At 43.4% G+C, this 26,040-nt stretch overlaps 1 pseudogene; it reads left to right on the top strand.

The window, feature by feature from the left end:
- The window catches only part of LOC142309962 (uncharacterized), a 131,733-nt pseudogene that overhangs the window by 31,781 nt on the left and 73,912 nt on the right, over positions 1–26,040 (top strand).

Below are 26,040 nucleotides of genomic sequence, written 5' to 3'. Positions count from 1 at the left end.
CTGCCTCCCTCCAGTCTCCCCCCAGTCTCAGCCTCTGCCTCCCTCCAGCCTCCCCCCAGTCTCTGCCTCTGCCTCTCTCCAGCCTCCCCCCAGTCTCTGCCTCTGCCTCCCTCCAGCCTCCCCCCAGTCTCTGCCTCTGCCTCCCTCCAGCCTCCCCACAGTCTCTCCCTCTGCCTCCCTCCAGTCTCCCCCCAGTCTCAGCCTCTGCCTCCCTCCAGCCTCCCCCAGTCTCTGCCTCTGCCTCCCTCCAGCCTCCCCCCAGTCTCAGCCTCTGCCTCTCTCCAGCCTCCCCCAGTCTCAGCCTCTGCCTCCCTCCAGCCTCCCCCCAGTCTCTGCCTCTGCCTCCCTCCAGCCTCCCCCCCAGTCTCTGCCTCTGCCTCCCTCCAGCCTCCCCCAGTCTCAGCCTCTGCCTCCCTCCAGCCTCCCCACAGTCTCAGCCTCTGCCTCCCTCCAGTCTCAGCCTCTGCCTCCCTCCAGCCTCCCCCCAGTCTCAGCCTCTGCCTCTCTCCAGTCTCAGCCTCTGCCTCCCTCCAGCCTCCCCCCAGTCTCAGCCACTGCCTCCCTCCAGTCTCAGCCTCTGCCTTCCTCCAGCCTCCCCCCAGTCTCAGCCTCTGCCTCCCTCCAGCCTCCCCCCAGTCTCAGCCTCTGCCTCCCTCCAGTATCTACCTTTGCCGCCTCCCCCCCCGCATGCGCAGATCTCTGGTCTGCATTAGAGACACTCCCACGCTCCTTATGAATCCACTTACCTGCTCCAGTGCCCGCCGCCATCTTCCTGGCTCACGTGAGTATCCTCTTCTGACACCGGCTTCCATCACGGCGTCCTCCACGGCGTCCTGCTGTGAGCTCTGCATGTGACGTCCACACAGCAGTGGACGCAGCACAGAGGAAGGAGCTGATTGGCGCGCGCCTGTGACCCCGGAAGTGCAGGCGCCGGCAGTTCCGGGGTCAATCAGCTCCCTGTGCTCGGCGGCCACAAAAAAAAAAATGTAAAAAAAAAAAAAAAAAAAAAAAAAAATTTTTTTTTTTTTTTTGCTGCCAGAAGGTGCCGCCCCTCACAATCTGCCGCCCTAGGCACCGGACCACGGGTGCCTAATGGTAAATACGGCCCTGCCTGTGGTCCATCATAAAATATGAGATCTACAGGGAGGGAAAACAGTGCAACTCTCGGAACAGTGTCTGGGAGGCTGTGGTGGCTCCTGCACGCAATGTTGATCGAAAACAGATCAAGCAACTGACAGAATTTATAGATGGTAGGCTGTTGAGTGTCATCATAAAGAAAGGTGGCTATATTGGTCACAAATTTTTTTGGGTTTGTTTTTGCATGTCAGAAATGTTTTATTCTATATTTTGTGCAGCTATATTAGTTTACCTGGTGAAAATAAACAAGTGAGATGGGAATATATTTGATTTTTATTAAGTTGCCTAATAATTCTGCACAGTAATAGTTACCTGCACAAACAGATATCTTCCTAAGATAGCCAAATCTAAAAAAACCCCACTCCAAGTTCCAAAAATATTAAGCTTTGATATTTATGAGTCTTTTGGGTTGATTAATTACATAGTTGTTGATCAATAATAAAAAAAATCCTCTAAAATACAACTTGCCTAATAATTCTGCACACGGTGTATTTATTTTTTCTGTTTACATCTTATCCTTTTTTTGTAAGTAATATAGTTTTACAATTAGCAACATATATTAATTTTAACCAACATCTTTTAGTAATGTTCCCCATCCTGTTCCCCTTCTTGAAGTAATGTTCCCATCCTGGTCCCCATTCTGTAGTAATGTACCTATCTTTGTCCCCATCCTGTAGTACTATGCCCATCCTATAGTAATGTGCCCAATCCCTGTGTCCATCCTGTAGTAATGTGCCCATCCTGTAGTAATGTGCCCATCCTTGTCCCCTTTTACAAATGTGTCCCATCCTTGTCCCCATCCTTTAGTAATGTGCCCATCATGTACTAATGTGCCCCATCCTGTAGTATTGTGCCCATCCTCGTCCCCATTCTGTAGTAATATGCTCATCCTTGTCCCCATCCTGTAGTAATGTGTCCATCCTTATCCCCTTTTAAAAATGTGCCCCATCCTTGTCTCTATCCTGTAGTACTGTGCCCCATCCTGCAGTAATGTGCCCAACCTTGCCCCATTTTACTAATGTATCCCATCTTTGTCCCCATCCTGTAGTAATGTGCCCATCCTTACACCTTTTACTAATGTGTCCATGCAGGTCCTCTTCTTTTAGTAATGTTCCCTATACTGATTCTCTTCTTGTAGCAATGCCTCATGCTGGTCCCCTACTGTGCTCTTCTACACACACACACACACACACACACACACACTCACTCACACACACACACACACACACACACACACACACACACACACACACACACTAGTAGTGTCCCATCCTTGTCACCTACTGTGCCATTCTAAACACACACATACACCTAAACATGCTTCTCACCTATCCTCCACTCCCTGGGCATTCTCTACCTTGCTTCTTGCGGCCCACAGGCACAAGCCCCCCGTGACGATCGCGGTTGCTGTCAGTGCTTCATCTAAAATTCAGATTAACGTTTTGCCACTGCCATGCAGAGTGAGGCTCGCTGCACTATCCCAATGGCTGCCGCCAGACAATAAGATGCAAGCAGGTAACATCATACGTATCAGCTGCTTGCCTCTGATTGGCCAATGGCTGCTATTGGAATAGTACAGAGAGAGATTGGAATGCCGGTAAAACGTTCATCTGAAATAAAGCACTGAGCAGTGATGGCTGCAGCCCTTGAACTGACCACAATCATCAAGGGGGGGCACGTGTTTGAGACCTCTGATGTAAATAGTGCAAAATTTATGGTCCAGCCAAAAATTGTCATTTAAAATACTAGTAATTGTGTGGTCCAACTAAAAATTGCTATTTCATCATCTAAATAGCGCAAAATCTATGGTCCAGCCAAAAATTGCCAATTAATCACCTAAATAGTGGTAATTGTGTGGTCCAGCTAAAAGTTGTATTTCATCATCTAAATAGTGCAGTCTGTGGTGCAGCCAAAAATTGTCATTTAATCATCTAAATTGTGGTAACTGTTTGGTCCATCTAAAAATTGCTATTTCATCATCTAAATCAGTGGTCCCCAACCCATCGCTCATGAGCCACATGTGGCTCGCCTGCTCCTCACATGTGGTTCACCATCGGTCACCGGCAATGTACAGGGTCGCGGGACTATCTGTTTCTCAGGGCCTGCGGTTATTGGTTGGCAGAGTGGGCAGCTGATCCAGGGCCCCCTCTCTGAGAGGTCCCCAGCCTTTCAACCATAAACTTCAACAGTAATACAAGTTCTGTACTATAGCTGAAGTTTCCGCAGTTGCAGAATGACCTTTGGTGACATCACAGTCATGTGACTCACCTAAGGTCCTAACACTGCACTGTGAGAGTCTAGGCCTGCACATATGCAGTGTCAAGGACCTGCAGACCCCGCCTCTATTCAAATGTATACGCGTCTTTCAGGCCGTTATCACCGGGATTGGGGCTGCAAAGAGGAGAGGGACGAGCAGACACTGGTAAGCACTCCAGAGGAGCCAAAGAGGACATGTACAATAATTTTAGATGAGGGGCTGTGGTGGGGGAAGAGCGGTGTTATTTTAGAAGGGACATTATGGGGGCAGTGGGGGACTTTTATGGGGCACATTATGGGTCAATAAGGGACATTATGGGTGAGTGGGGGACATTATGAAGCATATTGGGGACATTATAGGGCAGTGGGGGACATTATAAAACAAACTGGGACATTATGGTGCAATGGGGGACACTATGAAACATATTGGAAGATTATGGTAAAATGGGGGACATTATAGAGTAAATTGGGACATTATTGGGCAATAAGAGACATTATGGAGCAAATTGGGATATTTTGGGGAAATGGGGGACATTAGGAAGCAAATTGGGACATTATAGAGTGAATTGGGACATTGTGGGTGAATGAAAAGCATTATGGGGTAATGAGGACATTATGAGGCAAATTGTCGCATTATGGGTCAATGAGGGACATTCTGAGGCAATGCTAACATTATGGGCAAATTGATTGGGACATTATGGGGCAATGGAGGAAATTATGAAGCAAATTAGGACATTATGGAGCAATGGAGGAAATTATGAAGCAAACAGGGACATTATGGAGCAATGGGAAACACTATGGGGTAATGAGGGTCATTAAGAGGTAATTAGGAAGGGGATTGTGAAGGGCGGCATAGTATAATGAGGAGCTGGGGGAATTTCTGGAGAGATGTAGTAAGTGGGAGATATTATAGAAAGGGCAAGTTTTGGGGGGCACTTTGTGGTGCTATTTTGGAGAGGAGCAGTGTGTGGGTGGATATTTTGTGCAGGAAGCAATTAACAACCCTTTCTGGTTCCACTTGTTTCAGCAGACATTATTAAATAAAAGGGGCCAGGATGAGGGACAAAAATCATTGGTATATGGTGGCAAGTAGGGCATAATTATTGCAGGGGCAATTTAGGGGACATTATTACTGATGAAATATAAGTTATTTTGAAGATACTGTCTTCCATGGGGGGAACTAAAGTTTGATGTAGTGTAGAAATTGGTGAAAAAGTGTGGATGTGCTCTGGAAGTAATCAGCTACAGGTTTATTTTCTGTAGAGTTGCATCATGGCAGGAAGAGGTGATTGTGGTCAGCGCCAGATGAAGAGAAAAAGCAAAGATGACTAACTTCAGGTAGAGACGTCACTGGTAAGACAGTGTATTACATGTAGACACAAAAACACACACACACACACACCATACACTGTATACTGAGCTCCTGTGTATAAAGTCACTGATGATCACTGTATTGCCTGTACACTATATATAGAGGTCGTGTGTAAAATGGCACTGATGATAATATTAGTGTGATTAGTACTGTGGTTTTTATTCATGATCATTATTGTAGTATTATTCCTCCCTGTGTGGTAGTAATCTGTGGTCTGGTCACGCTGTGGTGCTATTTGTCTCTTTTGTGTGGTATTTTTTTGGTCATTGTGTGGTCTGGTCATAGTGTTGTAGTATTTCTCCTTTGTATGTGGTAATATTCGGTTACTCGGTTACTACATGGTCTAATTATGGTGTACTGGTATTACTCTCTTGTATGTGGTTGTATTTGATCACTATGTGTTGGTAATATGTTGTCTAGTCATAGTGTTGCGGTATTTCTTCCTTATATGTGTCTGTATTCAGTCACTATGTGGTGGTAATATGTTGTCTGGTCACGGTGTGGCATTATTTCTCCCTTGTATGTGGCTGTATTCGGTCACTACATGGTGGTAATATGTTGTCTGGTTACGGTGTGGTGTTATTTATCCCTTGTATATGGCTGTATTTGGTCACTATGTAGTGGTAATTTGTTGTCTGGTCATGGTGTGGCGGTATTTCTCCCTTGTATGTGGGATTAAATAGTTCAAAATCTGTTGTCTAGCTCAAAATTTTAATTTCATCATCTAAATAGTGCAAAATATGTTTTCCAGCCAAAAACTGCCATTTAATCATCTAAACAGTGGTAATTGTGTAGTCCAGCTAAAAATTGCTATTTCATCATCTAAATAGTTGAAAATCTGTTCTTCAGCCAAAAATGATCATTTAATCATCTAAATTGTGGTAATTGTGTGGTCCAGCTAAAACTTGCTATTTCATCATCTAAATAGTGCAAAATCTGTGGTTCAGCTCAATATTGCTTTTTAGCATCTAAACAGTGTAATTATATGGTCCAGCCCAAAATTGCTATTTCATCATCAAAATAGTGCAAAATCTGTGGTCCAGTCAAAAATTGACATTTAATCATCTAATAGTGGTGTTTGTGTGGTCGATCTAAAAATTGCTAGTTCATCATCTAAATAGTGCAAAATCTGTGGTCCAGCTAAAAATTGCTATTTCATCATCTAAATAGGGCAAAATCTGTGGTCCAGCAAAAAAAAAAAAAAAAAAATAATTTAATCATCTAAATAGTTGTAATGTCGTGGTCCATCTAAAAATTGCTATTTTGTCATGTAAGGAGTGCAAAATTTGTCGTCCAGCCCAAAATTGCCATTTAATAATCTAAATAGTGGTAATTGTGTGGTCCAACTAATAATTGCTAGTTCATTGTCTAAATAGTGCAAAATCTGTGGTCCAGCCAAAAATTGTCATTTCAGTATGTAGACATAATTGTGTGGTCCAGCCCAAAATTGCTATTTCATCATCTAAATAGTGCAAAATCTGTGCTCCAGCCAAAAATTGCCATTAAATCATCTACATACTAGTAGTTGTGTGGTCCAATTAAAAATTGCTATTTCATCATCTAAGTTGTTTAAAAGTTGTGTTTCAGCCAAAAATTGGTATTTCAGCATCTAACTAGTGGTAATTTTGTGGTCCAGCTAAAAATTGCTATTTCATCATCTATATAGTGTAAAATCTGTGGTCCAGCTAAAAATTGTTATTCTAGCATATAAACAGTGGTAATTGTGTTATTCAGACCAAAATTTCTATTTCATAATTTATATAGTGTAAAATCTGAGGTCCAGCCAAAAATTGACATTTAATCTTCTAAATAGTGTTAATTTTGTGGTCCATCTTAATCTGGGGCAATTGATGACACTGAAGAAAAAACAAAAAGCAGCACCAAATGTGCACTAAAGCACTAAACATTCCAAACTGTACTTATTTTAAAAATTTTGAGATTTTTGGCAAAAAATTGCAATTTCTTGAGCTGCTTCGCCACGTCACGGCAAATCTCATTTGAAGCAGTCCTACACTAAAATATTTTTATAAAATGTGCCATACGGCCTCACATATGAATAGTAGAACTGCTCTTAGCAGCACTCACCTGGTCTATTTCAATCCCGTACCCATGACTGAGTCATGGCTGTGGGCGGGACAGGTCCAAGCAAATGCTGCATGAAGTAAATAGCCTGTGGACAAAGCCTGATGACTTAATGTGAACAGTCACCAACCGCCAAAATCTAGACAGATGGAATACATCCCAAATTGGGGTGCAAAGCAAGGTGGAGGTCAACCACCGACCAATTCAATGAAGAAAAACCAAAAGCAGCACCAAATGTGCACTAAAGCACTAAACATTCCAAACTGTACTTATTTTAAAAATTTTGAGATTTTTGGCAAAAAATTGCAATTTCTTGAGCTGCTTCGCCACGTCACGGCAAATCTCATTTGAAGCAGTCCTACACTAAAATATTTTTATAAAATGTGCCATACGGCCTCACATATGAATAGTAGAACTGCTCTTAGCAGCACTCACCTGGTCTATTTCAATCCCGTACCCATGACTGAGTCATGGCTGTGGGCGGGACAGGTCCAAGCAAATGCTGCATGAAGTAAATAGCCTGTGGATAAAGCCTGATGACTTAATGTGAACAGTCACCAACCGCCAAAATCTAGACAGATGGAATACATCCCAAATTGGGGTGCAAAGCAAGGTGGAGGTCAACCACCGACCAATTCAATGAAGAAAAACCAAAAGCAGCACCAAATGTGCACTAAAGCACTAAACATTCCAAACTGTACTTATTTTAAAAATTTTGAGATTTTTGGCAAAAAATTGCAATTTCTTGAGCTGCTTCGCCACGTCACGGCAAATCTCATTTGAAGCAGTCCTACACTAAAATTGAACTGGTCGGTGGTTGACCTCCACCTTGCTTTGCACCCCAATTTGGGATGTATTCCATCTGTCTAGATTTTGGCGGTTGGTGACTGTTCACATTAAGTCATCAGGCTTTGTCCACAGGCTATTTACTTCATGCAGCATTTGCTTGGACCTGTCCCGCCCACAGCCATGACTCAGTCATGGGTACGGGATTGAAATAGACCAGGTGAGTGCTGCTAAGAGCAGTTCTACTATTCATATGTGAGGCCGTATGGCACATTTTATAAAAATATTTTAGTGTAGGACTGCTTCAAATGAGATTTGCCGTGACGTGGCGAAGCAGCTCAAGAAATTGCAATTTTTTGCCAAAAATCTCAAAACTTTTAAAATAAGTACAGTTTGGAATGTTTAGTGCTGTAGTGCACATTTGGTGCTGCTTTTTGTTTTTTCTTCATTGAATTGGTCGGTGGTTGACCTCCACCTTGCTTTGCACCCCAATTTGGGATGTATTCCATCTGTCTGGATTTTGGCGGTTGGTGACTGTTCACATTAAGTCATCAGGCTTTGTCCACAGGCTATTTACTTCATGCAGCATTTGCTTGGACCTGTCCCGCCCACAGCCATGACTCAGTCATGGGTACGGGATTGAAATAGACCAGGTGAGTGCTGCTAAGAGCAGTTCTACTATTCATATGTGAGGCCGTATGGCACATTTTATAAAAATATTTTAGTGTAGGACTGCTTCAAATGAGATTTGCCGTGACGTGGCGAAGCAGCTCAAGAAATTGCAATTTTTTGCCAAAAATCTCAAAACTTTTAAAATAAGTACAGTTTGGAATGTTTAGTGCTCTAGTGCACATTTGGTGCTGCTTTTTGTTTTTTCTTCATTGAATTGGTCGGTGGTTGACCTCCACCTTGCTTTGCACCCCAATTTGGGATGTATTCCATCTGTCTAGATTTTGGCGGTTGGTGACTGTTCACATTAAGTCATCAGGCTTTGTCCACAGGCTATTTACTTCATGCAGCATTTGCTTGGACCTGTCCCGCCCACAGCCATGACTCAGTCATGGGTACGGGATTGAAATAGACCAGGTGAGTGCTGCTAAGAGCAGTTCTACTATTCATATGTGAGGCCGTATGGCACATTTTATAAAAATATTTTAGTGTAGGACTGCTTCAAATGAGATTTGCCGTGACGTGGCGAAGCAGCTCAAGAAATTGCAATTTTTTGCCAAAAATCTCAAAACTTTTAAAATAAGTACAGTTTGGAATGTTTAGTGCTGTAGTGCACATTTGGTGCTGCTTTTTGTTTTTTCTTAATTGATGACACTGTCCTGATGTCAGCCCCTAATTTTGCGAAATGGGGAAGTGGACTTCTAGTTAGGTGTATTTGTTGCGTCTTGCCTGTAGCAGTAAACTGGCACGCATACAGTTACCGTTCACTCATCTACCTCTCTTACTATCCTTAAACGTGTATTGCAATAACAGTTTATGAAGCTAATATTGCAGCCATCTGAGTATGGCTGAGCAAAAAAGCAGTTTGAGCTGGTGCATGAGGAGTGAGGGCCAAGACAGGGTTTTGATGTGGTAGTCCTTCATCCACTCATTGATTGACCTGTGTGGCATGGCGCATTGTCCAGCTGGAAAAATCAGTCCTCAGAGTTGAGGAACATTGCCTGAGCAGAAGGAATCAACTGTTTTTCCAGGATAACCTTGTATGTGGCTTGATTCATAAGTCCTTTGCAAAGTTTAATATATGTATAATATATTTAATATATATATATATGTAAATATATATACATATGTATATATATAGATAGATAGATAGCTAGATAGATAGATAGATATAGATATCTATCTATACATATATATCTATATATACAGTATATATATATGTATATATATATATATATGTATATATATACAGTTAGGTCCAGAAATATTTGGACAGTGACACAATTTTCGCGAGTTGGGCTCTGCATGCCACCACATTGGATTTGAAATGAAACCTCTACAACAGAATTCAAGTGCAGATTGTAACGTTTAATTTGAAGGTTTGAACAAAAATATCTGATAGAAATTGTAGGAATTGTACACATTTCTTTACAAACACTCCACATTTTAGGAGGTCAAAAGTAATTGGACAAATAAACCAAACCCAAACAAAATAATTTTTATTTTCAATATTTTGTTGCGAATCCTTTGGAGGCAATCACTGCCTTAAGTCTGGAACCCATGGACATCACCAAACGCTGGGTTCCCTCCTTCTTAATGCTTTGCCAGGCCTTTACAGCCGCAGCCTTCAGGTCTTGCTTGTTTGTGGGTCTTTCCGTCTTAAGTCTGGATTTGAGCAAGTGAAATGCATGCTCAATTGGGTTAAGATCTGGTGATTGACTTGGCCATTGCAGAATGTTCCACTTTTTTGCACTCATGAACTCCTGGGTAGCTTTGGCTGTATGCTTGGGGTCATTGTCCATCTGTACTATGAAGCGCCGTCCGATCAACTTTGCGGCATTTGGCTGAATCTGGGCTGAAAGTATATCCCGGTACACTTCAGAATTCATCCGGCTACTCTTGTCTGCTGTTATGTCATCAATAAACACAAGTGACCCAGTGCCATTGAAAGCCATGCATGCCCATGCCATCACGTTGCCTCAACCATGTTTTACAGAGGATGTGGTGTGCCTTGGATCATGTGCCGTTCCCTTTCTTCTCCAAACTTTTTTCTTCCCATCATTCTGTTACAGGTTGATCTTTGTCTCATCTGTCCATAGAATACTTTTCCAGAACTGAGCTGGCTTCATGAGGTGTTTTTCAGCAAATTTAACTCTGGCCTGTCTATTTTTGGAATTGATGAATGGTTTGCATCTAGATGTGAACCCTTTGTATTTACTTTCATGGAGTCTTCTCTTTACTGTTGACTTAGAGACAGATACACCTACTTCACTGAGAGTGTTCTGGACTTCAGTTGATGTTGTGAACGGGTTCTTCTTCACCAAAGAAAGTATGCGGCGATCATCCACCACTGTTGTCATCCGTGGACGCCCAGGCCTTTTTGAGTTCCCAAGCTCACCAGTCAATTCCTTTTTTCTCAGAATGTACCCGACTGTTGATTTTGCTACTCCAAGCATGTCTGCTATCTCTCTGATGGATTTTTTCTTTTTTTTCAGCCTCAGGATGTTCTGCTTCACCTCAATTGAGAGTTCCTTAGACCGCATGTTGTCTGGTCACAGCAACAGCTTCCAAATGCAAAACCACACACCTGTAATCAACCCCAGACCTTTTAACTACTTCATTGATTACAGGTTAACGAGGGAGACGCCTTCAGAGTTAATTGCAGCCCTTAGAGTCCCTTGTCCAATTACTTTTGGTCCCTTTAAAAAGAGGAGGCTATGCATTACAGAGCTATGATTCCTAAACCCTTTCTCCGATTTGGATGTGAAAACTCTCATATTGCAGCCGGGAGTGTGCACTTTCAGCCCATATTATATATATAATTGTATTTCTGAACATGTTTTTGTAAACAGCTAAAATAACAAAACTTGTGTCACTGTCCAAATATTTCTGGACCTAACTGTATATATATGTGCACATATATACATACATATACAGGGCACCTACACACATATGTACACATATGCATATACACAGCGTTCATAAACCTATACATATACACACACATATGTATATACACAGAGTGCCTCCGCACATATATATGTTGAAATACAAAGCACATACACACATATGTATGAATATAATACATACACGTACAGTATATGTCGCGGGCGGAGGGGCCACGCTCACTACGCTAAGGTCCGGGGCTGCTGCTGCTCGGTGGCTCGAGCGGTGGGCCGGACCCGGGGACTCGAGCAGCGCTCCTCGCCCCCGAGTGAAAAGGGGGTGTTGGGTGGTTTTTGGGGAGATAGTTCGTGACGCCACCCATGGGTCGTGGTGATGGTGGGCACCACCGCTGCTGGTGACGGGTCTCCCGGGAGTGATGGCGGGGAGCAGCTAGGTGTTAACCCCTCCGTGGGTAGGGGTCGGTGATCCTGGGGCCCGGTAGTAGACGGGGAGGCAGGAAGGCCGGGGTGCAGGGTTGCGGGGGCAGCGCGGCGCGGTGCTGGATGGCAGTGTTGTAGTCACTCAGGCACAGATTCACAGAGTCTCTGGTAAACCAAACGGCTGGATGGATGGGTCCCGCAGCCGGCTGCAGTGTCTTTGCTCTCCCCGGACAGGTTGATGGTGGCTGTCTTTCCCTGCACCGCTGTGAATGTGTTGACTCCGATGGTTTCCCACTGGTAGTCCGCTCCCTGGCGTGTATGTACCGAAGGAGCCCGTTTTGCCCGCAGGCGCTTGCCCTTGGATCTCTAGCCTCTGGCGGTGGCTTTTTATCCTCACTATATGGACTGTTGCCTTCTGTCGGGTCTTGGGTGTGAGTGAACCCCTGGGGTCCCGGTCACTATCGGATTTGACCTTTTCGGCAGCTCTTAGCCTGGTCGGGGTCTGATGGCCCTGCCTTTGTGCTTGGTACAGACCTGCTGCCCGGCTCGGTACCGGCGGGCCACCGCCCATCCCCAGTCCTACGGTTCTGCTGACCTGCACCACTCCTGCAGACGGCCACCACCGTCTGCCGACCTTGCTGTACGTGCCTGGGCTCCTACCCAGACACCAACAGTTTCTCTACTCTCGCTCTCCACTTCCAACCTCCACTCTTCCACTAAACTAAACTAAACTCAACTGACTACTTTTACCGCCTCCAGGCCTGTGAACTCCTCGGTGGGCGGGGCCAACCGCCTGGCTCCGCCCCACCTGGTGTGGACATCAGACCCTGGAGGAGGCAAGAAGGATTTTGTTTGAATATTGTTGCCTAACCAGGGGAGGGTGTGTGTGTGATGTTGTGTTTGTGACTACCTGGCTAGTCCAGGGCGTCACATATATACACACAGATATATACACATACCACATACTCACACATGTATGTATACACATGTGCATATACAGAGTGCACATACAAAAATGTATACAGTATATACATGAAACACACACAGATATGTACTGTCTATACATATAGTACATACACACATGTTTACACACATATGTATAATGTATAAACAAAGAGCAAATACACATACACAGCATATAAAACACATGTATAAACAAAGAACATCCATAGACACATGTATACACACATACATACACTCTAGAAGATTTACCAGCCTGTCTCCTACTCAGTTCTCCTAGACTCATGCAGGGTTCAGAACATTTGGTAACATGAAGGTGACATTTGAATCTTCACTGATAACGCTGGATTGTTACTATTAATAAAGTTTCTGCCTGTAATCGGTGGGTGGCCCTTATGGAGATTGGGGCCCTGGAGATGGCGCCAATGTTTTTAGTTTTTTTTTCTTTTACTTGTTGAATTGTATCACAGATTGTTTGAATTCAGAATTCTTTGCAGAACGATCGGCTCATCTTTTCTAAATGGTAAACATGTAAATATCTTATGTTTTACAGATTTCTCAGATTGTTTTGGCGCATTTTCATCTTGCACTTGGAATTGCCCTAAATTTTTTTGGTGGCAAAATTTATACATGGTACAGTTACATCATCTTCTGGGGACCACCATTTGTAAGTATCAAATTCCTTATCTATCTATCTATCTATCTATCTATCTATCTATCTATCTATCCATTATCTATCTATCTATCTATCTATCCATTACCTATCTATCTATCTATCTATCTATCTATCTATCTATCCATTACCTATCTATCTATCTATCTATCTATCTATCCATTATCTATCTATCCATCTATCTATCTATCCATTACCTATCTATCTATCTATCTATCCATTATCTATCTATCCATCTATCTATCTATCCATTACCTATCTATCTATCTATCTATCTATCTATCCATTATCTATCTATCTATCTATCTATCTATCTATCTCTCTATCCATTAGCTATCCATTGTCTATCCATTATCTACCTATCCATCTATCTAGTTGGTTATCTATTTCTTTATCTATTAATTAGTGCTGGAAATTGTTATCAGTCATTATCAGATTGCACACCATACAGGAACAACAATACTTGTGAGATGCAGGCAGTGTCACAATTAAACATTTACATAGAGGTTCCCTATAGGTGAAATCTTCTCTGGATGAAGTAGTTCTCTTTCTAATTTCTTCTCCATCATGTCCAAACACCATGGTGGCTTTTTACATCCACAGCTCTTCTCTCTATGATCTTCTACAGCACATCCCAACATGCTGAGCCACCATGTCAGGCCTAAAACACACTTCCACAAAAAAAAACGTCCGTGTGACACGGTCCGTTTTTCGGGTCCGTGTTCCGTTGTTTTGGGGCATTTCTCCGGTACGTATGGCATCTGTGTGATGGCATATGCGAGCCATGTGTACGTGTAAAATGCCCGTGTATGTGTACGTGGAATGTCCGTGTGGAATGTCCGTTTGTGTGTTGCACAATGTCGTTGATACATGTCGGCTGACAGCAGACAGAGTTGCGCGATGAGAATGAACTCGGGTGAACTTCACCCGACTTCATTGTCATGCCGCGGCTCTGTCTGTGTGCCCCGTACTGATTAGCGGTCACCTGTGAAGGATTCACCAGTGACCGCTAATCCCCCGAGTGACTGAAGTGAGCAGCCCTCTCTCATACTTACCGCTCCCCGATCACCAGCGCGGCGAGGAACAGCTGTGCAGAGAATGCGCGGCAACAATTACTTTGAAACTGCTGGCCGCTCATTAATCAATCTCGTATTCCCTGCTTTCCCCACCCACCGGCGCCTATGATTGGTTGCAGTCAGACACGCCCCCCACGCTGAGTGACAGCTGTCTCACTGCACCCAATCACAGCACCCGGTGGGCGTGTCTATACTGTGCAGTAAAATAAATAAATAAATAATTTAAAAAACCGGCGTGCGGTCCCCCCCAATTTTCATAACAGCCAGATAAAGCCATACGGCTGAAGGCTGGTATTCTCAGGATGGGGAGCCCCACGTTATGGGGAGCCCCCCAGCCTAACAATATCAGTCAGCAGCTGCCCAGAATTGCCGCATACATTATATGCGACAGTTCTGGGACTGTACCCGGCTCTTCCCGATGTGCCCTGGTGTGTTGGCAAATCGGGGTAATAAGGAGTTATTGGCAGCCCATAGCTGCCAATAAGTCCTAGATTAATCATGTCAGGCATCTCCCCGAAATACCTTCCATGATTAATCTGTAAATTACAGTAAATAAACACACACACACAAAAAAATCCTTTATTAGAAATAAAAAACACAAACATATACCCTGGTTCACCACTTTAGTAAGCCCGAAAAAGCCCTCCATATCCGGCGTAATCCAGGATGGTCCAGCGTCGCTTCCAGCTCTGCTGCATGGAGGTGACCGGAGCTGCAGAAGACACCGCCGCTCCTGTCTGCTCCACGCAGCTAATGAAGGCAATAGCGCGATCAGCTGAGCTGTCACTGAGGTTACTCACGACCAACGCTGAATACAGCTGATCGCGCTATTGGCTTCAGTGCAGCTGTCACTCAGCGTGGGGAGCGTGTCTGACTGCAACCAATCATAGGCGCCGGTGGGTGGGGAAAGCAGGGAATACGAGATTGTTTAATGAGCGGCCGGCATTTTCAAAGTAATTGTTGCCGCGTATTCTCTGCACAGCTGTTCCTCGCCACGCTGGTGATCGGGGAGCGGTATGAGCCGGGGGAAGACAAAAAACGAGCACCAATGTAAGTATGACTGAGAATAGCAGAAAAAAAGGTAAGTATACTGACTTTAATTTAAAAAAAAAAAAATAAGATCGCTAGTGTAAAAACGCACACGCACGAAACGTGCTGAACACGGACATACTCCGTGTGCGATCCGTGCAGGCACGGACCCATAGACTTTAGCGGGTCCGTGCCTGCGTGATGCCGGCCAAAAATGGACATGTTGTCCGTGTAGAAAAGCGCACACACGTACTTACCACACGGTCACACGTTCCGTGTGATTTTACGTGTGTGTGCCATCTACCATTGAATAACATGGGTCTCCGTGTGTACGTGTCTCCGGTACGTGCAAATACGTACCGCACACGTACAAATTTAACGGATGTGTGTTGCGGGTCTCAATCAGTGCGGGGAGCTGCCACTCTCAATACACAGAGTGGTGACTGAACCCATGCTGGCGCCACTCCACTAAAACTCGAATGCTGACAGGAGGATTAAAGTTCTTTTCCTCCCAGCAGTGGGGTTAGAGCTGCAGGCGCAGGACAAGATCCAAATATGATTAACCTGCAGATTAAAACTACAGTGGGTATAGAACGTATTCAGACCCCTTTAAATTTTTCACTTTTTGTTTCATTGCAGCCATTTGGTAAATTAAAAAAGTAAATTTTTTTCTCATTAATGTACACTCTGCACCCCATCTTAACAGATTTTTGCACATTTTTTAACCAAGAAAAACTGAAATATCACATGGTCATAAGTATTCAGACCCTTTGCTCAGTATTGAGTAGAAGCACCCTTTTGAGCTAGTACAGCCATAAGTCTTCTTGGGAATGACGCAACAAGTTATTCACACCTGGATTTGGGGATCCTATGCTATTCTTCCTTGCTGATCCTCTCCAGTTCCGTCAGGTTGGATGGTAAACAATGGTGGACAGCCATTTTCATGTCTCTCCAGAAATGCTCAATTGGGTTTAGGTTAGGGCATCTTTCTGGCTGAGCCAGTTAATAATGGTCACAGAGTTGTTCTGAAGCCACTCCTTTGTTATGTTAGCTGTGTGCTTAGGATCATTGTCTTGTTGGAAGGTGAACCTTCAGCCAAGTCTGAGGTACAGAGCACTCTGGAAGAGGATTTCTTCCAGAATATCTCTGTACTTGGCCGCATTAATTTTTTCTTCAATTGCAACCAGTCGTCCTGTCCCTGCAGCTGAAAAACACCCCCAAAGCATGATATTGCCACCACCATGTTTCACTGTTAGGATTGTATTGGGCAGGTGATGAGCAGTGCCTGGTTTTCCCCACACATACCGCTTAGAATTATCACCAAAATGTTCTACCTTTATCTCATCAGACCAGGGAATCATATTTCTCATAGTCTGGGAGTCTGTCATGTGGTTTTTGCAAACTCTATGCAGACTTTCATATGTCTTGCACTGAAGAGAGGCTCCCGTTGGGCCACTCTGCCATAAAGGCCCAACTGGTGGAGGGCTGCAGTGATAGTTGACTTTCTGGAACTTTCTTCCATCTCCCTAATGCATCTCTGGAGTTCAGCCACAGTGATCTTGGGGTTCTTCTTTACTTGTCTCACCAAGGCTCTTCTACCACGATTGCTCAGTTTGGCTGGTTGGCTAGGTCTAGGAAGAGTTCTGGTGGTCCCAAACTTCTTCCATTTAAGGATTATGGAGGTCACTGTGCTCTTATGAACCTTGAGTACTGCAGACATTCTTTTGTAACCTTGGCCAGATATGTGCCTTGCCACAATTCTGTCTCTGAGCTCCTTGGGCAGTTCCATTAACCTCATGATTCTTATTTGGTCTTACATGCACTGTGAGGTCTTATATAGACAGGTGTGCGCCTTTCCAAATCAAGTCCTATCAGTTTAAATAAACACAACTGGACTCCACTGAAGGAGTAGAACAATCTTAAGGAGGATCAAAAGCATGTGACTTAAATATGAGTGTCTGAGCAAAGAGTCTGAATACTTATGACCATGTGATATTTCAGCTTTTCTTGTTTAAAAAATGTGTAAAAATGTCTACGTTTCTGGGTTTTTTTCTATCAAGATGGGGTGCAGAGTCTATATTAATGAGAAAAAAATGAACTTTTTTAAATTTACCAAATGGCTGCAATGAAACAAAGAGTGAAAAATTTAAAGGGGTCTGAATACTTTCCGTACCCACTGTATATCTGCAAGTTACTTGAATGTTATTAACCTGCAGATTAACTCCACATCTGCAGGTTAATAGCTTTTTTTTTTACATGACAGGTTGCCTTTAAGGTACCAATACATTTTAAATTGATGGATTCCCTTGGAGGTCACTAAAATTGGTTGAATCAAGAGATATAAACAGATTTAGCAAACTGTGTGTGAGTGCCCCTAACTAATGATTTTTGAGGTGGATAAGGATTTGGCATGGGCAATGATTTTGGACTGCAGATCCTTTTGTTGTCTAAGGGATAATCCACCACCTGTGATTTCTAGAAAGAGCACTCTCATAAAGTATTCGGCAGAGTGAATGCTCCTATGTACAGTAGCATTAGGTGCAAGCAGAATGCTCACAGCTGTCTTTAGTGTATGGGGGCTTTATTCAAATATTTGTTCAGCTGACATATGTTACTTAATTTAGACAGATGTATTTTTAGTCCAGCACACTCATCCCATAATAATTGAGTATGAAGTCTAAAAAATAAAAGATAGCTACATCTACATCAGTAGACGACCACATCACCAGAGCCACCATCAGTACATGAAAATATCACCAAAATCACCATCAGTACATGAATACATCACCATAAACACTGTCAGTACACTACGACATAACCAGAATCATGGGTAGTACACAACTTCCTCCCTAGAACTACTGTCAGAACATAACTTCATCACCAAAACCTTTCTCAGTATATATCTTCAGAGCCATCATTAGTACACGACTACTTCGCCAGAACCACCATCGGTATATGATTACATCACCAGAACCACCATCAGTACACAAATTTATCACCTAAACTACCAACTGTAAATGACTATATCACAAGAACCACCATAACTATGTAGCAAGGACACATATACAAGATTATTTCAGTCTTGGAACATTTTTTTTAACACATCCAATTGTTGAACTTATTATTATTTCGAGATATGTTAAGTAAATTAACCTTAAAATTAACTTTGTCAATGGGAAAACCCCGATAAAGAAGGTCTATGCTGTGCTCCTGAAAAAGTAATTGCTCCATGCAGAAAAAATGACTAACCCACTTATGGTGTATGGCCGTCCTGTCATGCGCGGTCATGCGGTTCGCTACTACCATGTCGGACTCTGTCCACACTATGGAGTTCGACAAACAACCTATAATGTGCTACCCGGATCGACACCCGCAGTTTGCTACTACAAGTTGGACTCTGTACACACTTTAGAATCCAACAAGCAACCTGGCTTCTATTGAGGAGCTCTGTTCTGCTGGGTGTCGGTTGTTTTATTACCACTGCTTTAGGCACTTTAGGAGTTAATTTTTAATCAAGAAAGATAGCTTAGAAGTACAAACGTGAAAAATTATAAGCAAAAAACTCCTAAAATTACCAATTTTAATTTTTAATTACGTCTTAAAAGGGAATATCCCAACATTAATTTATAATATTGCCAAAAAAAGTACAGGGGAGGGGCCTGACCCTTAATTCACCCTATAGATTGCCCCTTCCTTGCCGCGGAGGTCGGCGCCCTAGAGGCCTGCGCAATTGGCGCCCCCGCTCAACGAAGACTATCCCTCCGGGCCCTAAATGACCCTAACAAATTAGGTGATAGTACTACGAGGATTGATTTACAATATTTGAACCAACAATAATGACACAGATATGCATAAAAATAGATACACTGTCACCAATATAATTAGACCAGAAACAGTGATGGGGTGCAATGACCCAGAGGAAAACCATTCAAAGATGAACTAGTGGTTCAAAACCAAAAAACCGCCCGACGCGTTTCCCCTCATCCATATGAGGTTCTTCAGGGGTGGAAAATTTAGTCAGTTCAAAATTACCACAATAGAAAATCAAATGTTGGTAGTCCCGTTTCACACTGAGAACCAATTGCCCCCACAAAAACATACACCGTCCCAACAAACATGAGATAGACCTGTCGACTCACACCTGTCAGGTTAAAGAGTCCACCAGGATGTTCAATTGCATATATAATGCTGGGACAGGGAGCAAAAAACAACAACAATAGTTCAAATATACAGCATTAAATACTTAGCTTAAGCCTCAGTGTGTAATAGATAAGGACAATCTCCACTGGACTCCCTAGATAAAGAGCAGGTCCATTATCCCCATATCAGCAGCAAATATGTTCCTCTGTTTGCCATCCTCCGGTCTAGAGGCAACCACAGTGCTATGATGCAAATTCAATAGGGGAGAGAGGAAGCCCGCATATTGTTCACCTTTTTATAAAAGTACCTAAACACCCTCTCACCTGTGATGAGGCCAGTGGTTAACCCCTTCTGGCTCGTGCACTGGGGGCACACGCTCAGGCGGATTGCAAAAGCCCTGGAGCCACTACTTCCGCATCTCCACGTGCCGCGGTCACGTGATCGGGATTCCCCGATGACGTCAATCCGCGCACGCGCCGCAACTCCCGCCCACTGCCAAACAACAGATCGGAGGGAAAGGCTGCGGTCACGTGAGCGGGTTACCCCATGACGCGCACCCGCGCGTGCGCATCCCATGCGTCCCACAATGGAACGCTAATGGAGATCTGCACCACCAGCCACGCCCCCTCCTCTCTCAAGCAGAAGAGGAGAGAAGAAACTCTAGATAAAGGAGTGTGCTGGGGACAAGACGTTCTTATATATAATGTAAACAACTCAGATCAACCATTAAAGAGGGGATAAGAGGATTAAGGTGAGACAATAGAAAGGATTGTTTCTTTTTACAAAATGGAGTCCCTATCCCATTAAAGATCACTATGATAGAAATTAGATAACAAAATTATAAAACCCAATATTAGGTGAATAGTCAAAGCCAGATCCTTTGCGGAATAATAGGCATGGCAGGAAAATATGGGCTAGACAGAATAGGGCAGATCTAAGGGCAAAAACAGAGGGGGACAGCCCATTTAACACTGTTGGACTAGTAGGCATGCAAGGAGGGAAGCATTATAAAAAACATCCAAAATGTAATTGTTCATTAAGTCCAGATGGACTCACAGTACAAAGCCTGTGAATCCATCGGGCCTCCTTCTGCAGGATGAGTCTGTCCCAATTCCCGCCCCTATCCGGCGGCGGGACAACCTCGATGGCATTAAAGGTAAAGCCATCCAATCCACCTCCATGCTCCATCCTAACATGCCTTGATATTGGAGTATCCCTGGCATTCCTTATATCTCCAATATGGTCTCCTATTCGTTTCTTAAATTCGCGTTTAGTTTTCCCTACGTATTCCTTCCCACAATCACACCTAAAGCGGTAGATCACACCCACCGTGGTGCAATTAGCAAATTGTCTATTGAAGTATGTTCTCCCTGTTACTTCACTGAGGAACCGATCTCCCCGTTTGACAAATCTACAAAAAATGCATCTCCCGCACCTAAAAGTGCCCACTTTTCTGGTGTCCAGCCAGGTTGATCCAGATGGAAAGCTATAATTGCTATGGACCAACCTGTCTCTGATGGTTCTACCTCGTCTAAATGTGATAGAGGGGGAGGGAGATATAACGTCTGCAAGGACCGGATCTGCCTTCAGGATATCCCAATATTTTCCAAGAATCCTGCGAACATCCTCCGACCGGTCATCAAAATTTCCGATAATCCTCATCACTTGTGTGGTGTCCCTAGTCTTTGTCTGCAAGGTGGTACTTCTTGGTGTCATGACCTCGTTCTTGTATGCTGCACTTAATACCTGTTCAGGGTAACCCCTGTGAAGGAACCTCCTCTTGAGATCACTCGCTTGATGGTAAAAATCAGCATTAGAGGAACAGTTCCTTCTCATCCGAAGGTATTGCCCTCTCGGTATTCCTCTCCTAAGACTCAGGGGGTGGTGGCTCTGCCAGTGGAGAAAGCTGTTAGTTGACGTGGGTTTACGAAAAGTCCTAGTTTGAATCTTGCCCTGGGCATCCCTAAAGATTGATATATCCAAAAAATCAATCTTGTCTTTTTGGAAATCTGATGTAAACCTCAAACCCAAATTATTCTTGTTTAGATCTCCCACGAATCTCCTAAACTGTGCTTCTCCACCCGACCACAGCACCAGCACGTCATCAATATAACGCCCCCAGAATGTTATATGGGGGCTCCACCAGGACGTATCCTCTCCAAACACGATGGTATCCTCCCACCAGCCCAGGTAAAGGTTAGCGTAAGTGGGAGCACATGGGCTCCCCATCGCTGTACCCCTGAGCTGGTGGAAAAATTTCCCATCGAATCTGAAGACATTGTGTTTAAGGACAAAGTCCAGGATGGCTATGATGAACTGATTGTGTGCAGAGAACTGTGTACCTCTTGTGCTGAGGAAGTACTCCACCGCAGTAACCCCCAGATCATGCGGGATGCAGCTATAGAGGGTCTCCACATCAATTGAGGCAAAGGAGACATTGTCCTCTATAGCTACATCCTCCAATTTCAGAAGCAGATCCGAAGTGTCACGCAAGTATGAAGGTAGCGCTGTGACAAAACCCCTCAACACCCTGTCAACATAGATGCTGCTATTTTGTGTGAAGGAGTCGACCCCCGACACTATCGGGCGCCCACGTAGGGGGTCGACCCCTTTATGCACCTTGGGTAGGGAGTAGAAAACCGGTAAAACCGGAAATTTAGAGTACATAAAGTCCATTTCATTTTTTGAAATCAGTCTCCGAGACTGGGCCTCCTCAAGTAGTGAATGGAGTTCCTGATTAAACCCTGCAGTCGGGTCTCTCCTAATGACTCCATATGTATCCCTATTATCCAAAATGTCACAGCACATCCTCCTATACTGGTTGTGGGTCATAACCACCAGGTTTCCACCCTTATCGGATGGCTTTATGACGATTGCATCATCCTTCATTAGGGTTTCCAATGCCTCCCTCTCCTCACCCCTCAGATTGCCTCTAGGGGTCCAATCCCTTTTCTTAAGTTGACCAAGTTCGTCCGTCACCAATTTAGTGAATATATCGATACTATTCACCTCAGAACTTGGTGGCATTTTTTGACTTTTGGGTCTTAAGTCTGTGAAAGGACCATGTCCCGGGACTGCAAGACTCTCGCTCCAAAGGTCACTTAGAGTCCTAAAGTCCGGGAGATCCTCCTCAGATATCCCCAGTCTCAGGCATTCCTGTTTGTCATTACATTTAAAGAAACGCCTCCACTTGAGTTTCCGTGAAAAGAGGTTAACATCCTTTATCCAACCAAACTCATCAAATGAGTTTGTAGGGACGAACGAGAGACCCCTAGATAAAACTTGGCGCTCAAAAGGGGTAAGGCAACGAGAAGTCAGATTAATGATGCAATCGTCATCTCCAGAACTTATCTGTAATTTACTCTTGCAGAGTTGTTCCGTAGATTGTAAAAGTTCTGATGGGTTCTCTGCTCTAAAAAAGAGGAAGAGGGCACACCCGAGGCTGAGGCTGTAGAGGAGGAGGTATGAGGGAAAGGTGAAAAATCCACTCTTTGCCCTGTGTTTTTCCTTGTGAATTTTCCCCATCTTCCCTTTTTCGATGTACCACTAGTTTGATAACTAGATTTAAGTCTAGCTCCCCTCTCAATGTCTGCAGATGCCGTGTCAGACTTCTCAGTATCGGACGTATCTGTATCTGATGTAGAGCTGTCTCTTGGAATCTCAACAGGGTCACCCTGGAGCACAGGGTAAACCCTACCCTCCCTAAACTCCAGTAGATCCCTGCTGAACTGCTTTTGCTTGCGATCCTTGATGGAATTCTGAAATTTTTCTATTGCAAACTGCAAAGCAGCTTCCTTTCTTGGGAAGTCTACGTCGGTTTTGAATTTGAGAGCCTCCTCAGTTAGTGAGGTTAACCTCCTTGAGGTATAATCAAATATGCTCCTCTCCTCCTTAAGGAGCACACCCATCAAACGTAAAGAACTCTCCGTCAATTCCTTCTCCCAGGCTATCACTAATTCCGGGGATCTAGATCGTTTGGAAGGAGTGAGGTTAATTCTTAAGCCCCTGGGAACAATCTTGTTTTTAATATAGTTCTCCAGGGACTGTATCTCCCACCAAGATTTTAAATTATCCTTATAACAGCCTGTAAGTTCTTGGAAGATGTTCCTAATATTTGAGGTTCTTGGTGTGTCAATACCAGTCACACAGTCAGAAAAGGCATCCCTTGCCTCCAATGCCCATTGCTCCCGGTTCACAGGCCCTGACAAAAATCCTGCCATCAGTTGTGTAAATTTTAATCAAGAAAGATAGCTTAGAAGTACAAACGTGAAAAATTATAAGCAAAAAACTCCTAAAATTACCAATTTTAATTTTTAATTACGTCTTAAAAGGGAATATCCCAACATTAATTTATAATATTGCCAAAAAAAGTACAGGGGAGGGGCCTGACCCTTAATTCACTGACTAAATTTTCCACCCCTGAAGAACCTCATATGGATGAGGGGAAACGCGTCGGGCGGTTTTTTGGTTTTGAACCACTAGTTCATCTTTGAATGGTTTTCCTCTGGGTCATTGCACCCCATCACTGTTTCTGGTCTAATTATATTGGTGACAGTGTATCTATTTTTATGCATATCTGTGTCATTATTGTTGGTTCAAATATTGTAAATCAATCCTCGTAGTACTATCACCTAATTTGTTAGGGTCATTTAGGGCCCGGAGGGATAGTCTTCGTTGAGCGGGGGCGCCAATTGCGCAGGCCTCTAGGGCGCCGACCTCCGCGGCAAGGAAGGGGCAATCTATAGGGTGAATTAAGGGTCAGGCCCCTCCCCTGTACTTTTTTTGGCAATATTATAAATTAATGTTGGGATATTCCCTTCTAAGACGTAATTAAAAATTAAAATTGGTAATTTTAGGAGTTTTTTGCTTATAATTTTGCACTTTAGGAGTTAATACCTTCTGGAGCAATGTGTGGTTTCTCAGAGAATCAAGTTGCTAGTCAACACCTTCAGCTGGTCTCCTCCTACTTAAGTCTGGGGAGTTTTCTGAGTTATCGACAAAGATAGCATTTGCTTAGCTGTTGCGATATCCCAGCATCTGTGGCAATCTTCTTTTTGGTGACCAGCAACTTGTCTGTGCTGTATGAATGTTCATTGGTGTGAATTTCTCCTTCCCCTTTGGTTTATTCTCCCCTCCCCTTTATTCTGTCCTTTTGTCTCCCCTCTGTGGATATTTGCAGTGTGCGTGAGTTTTAGTTTTACCCCTTTGTCGTTGTCTTTTGGGAGGTTGTTGATAACAAGCGCAGATAAAGCAGACAGTTGCAGGCTGCAACCTTTAGCTGTCTGCTTTACCTTCACTGGTTATCAAAAAAGAGGGGATCCCACACTGTTCTTTTAAAACACAGTATTTAAATAAATAATGATCAAAAATGGCATCAGTTCACCCCCTATTTTTCATAACCAGCCAAGGTAAAGCAGAAAGCTGTGGGATGATATTATTGGGCTGGGAAGGCCCATGGTTATTGAGATCTTCTCAGCCTAAAAGTAGCAGCCTGCAGCCAACTCAGAAGTGGTGCATCCATTTCATAAGCCAATTCTAGCACTTTGCCTGGCTCATCCCGATTGTCCTGGTGCATTGGCAATCAGGGTAATACTTTTTGGAAAAACCCAAATAAATATATGTTCAGCTCACCACTCTTGAGCAGGTATCTCCAGCCTCTGGTCCGGTGCAAGGAACAAGTGGTTTGGCTTCCACAGCTGAATAATCAGTACTATCAAGAGGAACAAGGGAGGAGAGAAAATCCAGCACCGATGTAGTAAAAATATTTTCTTATAATATTCTAATATAATATATTCTCTATAGATCCGGCTCAGATGAGGGGCGTATAGGTATATATATATCTCCGTGGCTACTCATTCTGATTATATTGCTTATGAATAAGGAGTCTGTTCGTCTCCGAAACGCGTTAAGCGTATTTATACTCTGCACTTGGTCACATTTTTCATTTTATGATTTTTGAATAAAAAAAAAAAAATTTACCACATCGGTACTGGATTTTCTCTCCTCCCTTGTTCCTCTTGATGGTACTAATACTTTTTGGGTTTATGTCAGCTGTGAATTCACAGTTGTCATCAAGCCCAGTGGTTAGTAATGGATGGGCATCTATCAAACACCCTTATTAATAACCCGGCAAATATAAAGTTTAAAAACACACAGACACTGGGGAAAAAAAAAGTTTATTTGAATAAAAAAACTCCCACACTTCCTCGTTCACCAATTTATTAATTCAAAAGAAATCCTTGGAGTTCTGACTTAATCCAATGGAGTAATGTCTCACGACATTCATGGATTCCTATGGAGCTTTTTTCTGAGAATGAAGCTCCATAGGTCACTCCCAGTCAGTGACAGATCTGAAATTTCTTAAGAGTATCGTTGTGGGACATTACACTTTGGATTACGTTGAAACTTCCAAAATTTATTTTGAATTAGTAAATTTGTGAACAAGGGAGTGTGAGGGAGTCTTAATTTAAATTAACTTTTTTTCCCCAGTGTCTGTGCGTTTTTAACTCTATAGTGCAGGGTTATTAATGGAGA

This window comes from Anomaloglossus baeobatrachus, chromosome 5 (assembly GCF_048569485.1).
Source record: "Anomaloglossus baeobatrachus isolate aAnoBae1 chromosome 5, aAnoBae1.hap1, whole genome shotgun sequence".
In the NCBI taxonomy this organism is placed as follows: Eukaryota; Metazoa; Chordata; class Amphibia; order Anura; family Aromobatidae; genus Anomaloglossus; species Anomaloglossus baeobatrachus.
Note: the sequence above shows the minus strand (reverse complement) of the source record. Positions and strands in the feature narration are given on the sequence as shown.